At 48.7% G+C, this 3,054-nt stretch overlaps 1 protein-coding gene across 1 annotated transcript in view; it reads right to left on the minus strand.

Moving 5' to 3' along the window:
* The window catches only part of VANGL2 (VANGL planar cell polarity protein 2), a 36,046-nt gene that overhangs the window by 29,061 nt on the left and 3,931 nt on the right, over positions 1-3,054 (minus strand). The window lies entirely within an intron of this gene.

The following is a 3,054-nucleotide window of genomic DNA, read 5'->3' on the forward strand; positions in this document are numbered from 1 at the left end:
TTCAGAAACCTGGAAAAGCTCCTGCTGGCTCCACCCAGCTCCACTCTACCCCACCCAGCCCAGCGGGCTCTGCAGAGACCTGCTTTGCTCTCTTCACCCCCACCCCCACCCCCACCTTGGCTCCCAGGATCACACACACATCCCCACCCTCCATTCCCCAGTCTATCCCAGGCCCATTCCCACTGTTCCCACAACCAGTCACAGAAACAGCAGACTTGGGGAGTGGGGGGGAACAGGGGGAGGGGGGCGGGAGAATAGGCTGAGTAATCTCATTGGCATCTGTCCCAGGCAGGGGCTAGAGGGAGGGAGCAAGAGGCAGTGGAGCTGGCAGAGAGAATCTGGATGCCTGGGTTCTCCCTCCAAGGGCAGGATTTAGCATCCCCACCAAATCACAAGCTTCAGCTAGCTTCCTGACAACTCCAGAGTGGCAAAGGATTCCCCACACACACCTGAGAGGAGGGGCAAGAACAGACATGTGGATAACAGGAAGTGTGTGCCCTGGATTCCAATAGATGAGGCCAACTTCCCCTGTGCTCCCCAACCAAAAAAAAAAAAAATCTTCCTTTTCCAAATAATCCTATCTCCCTCTCCCACCCCCACAATCCAGCTCCGTCAATGTCTTCAACAAAACCAAGGTCTGGCTTGTCATGCCCTAGGAAGGTTTCCCAGAGTCCATTAACCCATCCCTTACCTGGCCGTGCAAGCTAGAGAAGCAACAGGGGGGGCCTTTATGTGTATATGAGGGGCCCTGGGAAGAGAAGACAAAGGAGAGGCGGGGACTTAGGTGACCACCTGAGAATGAGTGTGGGATAGACCTAGGAGGGGAGGGTTTATAGGATAGGCCTTCTTAAAAGAAGGGCAGGAGAGAATGGGATGGGGCTGATATGTGTAAGAGGAAGTGAGAGTTATTAACCTGGGATGGACCTATACAGAAAAGGCAGACCTTGGAGGGTAACGGAGGTAAAAAGCAATGGGATAGACCTAATTGTGCATTAGGAGGGAAGGGGCATAATTGGGAGGGGGGAATAGAAACCAGTGTGGGGTGAATCTAGTTTTATGCAGAACATTTTTCAAAAGAGGCTGGAAAAGTGGGAGGGGCAGAAGTGTGTGCATAAGGGAGAGGGAAGGGGTTCTACAACAGGCCTAAATGGATTGCAGGGTATACTGATACAATGGGATAGGAGGGTCTAATACATATACAGGGGAGAGAGAAGCCATCCTGGGTTTCTTTTGACCATGTCTTCTCCCCAGCTCAGACTCTTCCTCCTTCTTGGCAGACTGGCAAACACAGATAGGTGCAAATCCCCCCTCAACTCAAAAAGGACCCCAGTGAGAAGGCCCCTCCCATTTTCTCATTACCCCATCCCTACCCAAAGCTTTTAACTCTAATAAAAGATTTTTAGCACCCCTCCTCTCCCCACAGAGCCATTCCTGGAGTTAAGCAGGTGAGAAAACGAGTGTCTCCATTCACACTCAGTTGTTTTTAAAGTTCCTCTGTTCACACCTCAGTCTCTGCACCTGTCCCTCTCCACCCCCAATTTCCCCCTTAAGAATAAATAAATAAATAACAAAGAGCAGAGAATCCAGGGTCAGCACAAACAAAATGAAAGGTCTTTTGGGGAGGAGGGGGTAACTGGAGGGTAGAGAGGGTGGCAAAGTGATGTTTTTTCATATTCCCAATTATAGAATACCACCATCCCAGTCAACCATTACCACACATCCCTATAACATACAATGGCCCCCTGGAGAGGGAATCAGACATCCCCAAGCCAAAATTCCAGCATGGTGGTGACAGGAATACCCTAGTGACAATAATATTAAAAATGTTTATCTTGCACGAAGAAGCTCTGTGGATACAAAGACCACAAAAAGCAACAATCCTAGATGAAAGGTGATTTCCCCACCCACACCCCACCAATCTCCCATAGAGAAATCTGCCTAGGGTAGCTGTTCCATCAGACTGGAAATTGGGAAGAGACTAGAAGGATATGCAGTGTCTTCCTCTAGATCTCCCACCTCCAGCAAGCAGAATAGGGGATGATTAACATAATGGTGGGGAAGAGTCCTTTGGCTAATATTCCCATGCTATATTCCTTCAACATTAAGAGTACAGCACCGATCACCTCCTTCCTGCTTTCCTACAGTAGGGCTCTAAGAAGTCAATATAATTCATCCAAAACCATGATAGTTTTTTCCAAATTTAGGCCCTGTGCTCCGATGGGTCCCAGACTCCAACACCTCCCTAACAAAGGCCATGTCCACCATACTTTTTAAGAAGGGGAGACCCTACTGAGATCTTTTTTCTACTCACCGCTTTTTCCTCTGGAGTTCCTAGAGACCTCATCATTCCCCATCCTTCTTGAGAAAATGAAGGCAAAGTTTAGACAGATAAATTTAGCACTACACCCAGAGTCTGTGAAACTTCATACTTATAATTCCGGAAAGGATACTGTTCAAAAAGCACACTGAACATGGAATCACAGAACCTGAATTGCAATTCCAGCTCTGACTTGTACATCCTGTGTAATTCTGGACAAGTCACTTCATCTCTCTGGGCCTCAGTTTTCTCATCTGCAAAATGAGGCTATACTATACCACTTCTAAGGTCCCCTGCAGCCATAGACCTATGAACCTGTAGTCCTATGATCCTCTCTGTCTCCTAAGAGGTCAGATAATACATAGGGCCACTGAACACCATAAAGACTCAGAAGAGTCTGTGCTCCTCTCCAGAAGCTAAGGCATTCCCTAATAATGAGGGAAGAAGAGGGCCTGAGTCACCTTACATGTCCCACAGTCTATCCTTCAACCTAACTGCCACATTTGTCTGAGTTGCCGAGGCCCCACAGGACAAAGGGGGCCCCAAGATGCCTGCCCCACCCCTGCCCCCAGCTCTTTCCCACTCTCCCCTCTCCTTACCCCACCCTGATAACTAAGAGATTCTTGGCCTAGCCACTCTCCCAAACCCTTTCCCAGGTGTTCAGTCTGTAATTACGAGCCTCGCCAGGGGCATCAGGTCGTATAGGTCTTCATTTTCATAGGGTCCAACAGAAAGGG

The sequence above is a fragment of the Vombatus ursinus genome, unplaced genomic scaffold, assembly GCF_900497805.2.
Source record: "Vombatus ursinus unplaced genomic scaffold, bare-nosed wombat genome assembly UNPS02014838.1, whole genome shotgun sequence".
In the NCBI taxonomy this organism is placed as follows: domain Eukaryota; kingdom Metazoa; phylum Chordata; class Mammalia; order Diprotodontia; family Vombatidae; genus Vombatus; species Vombatus ursinus.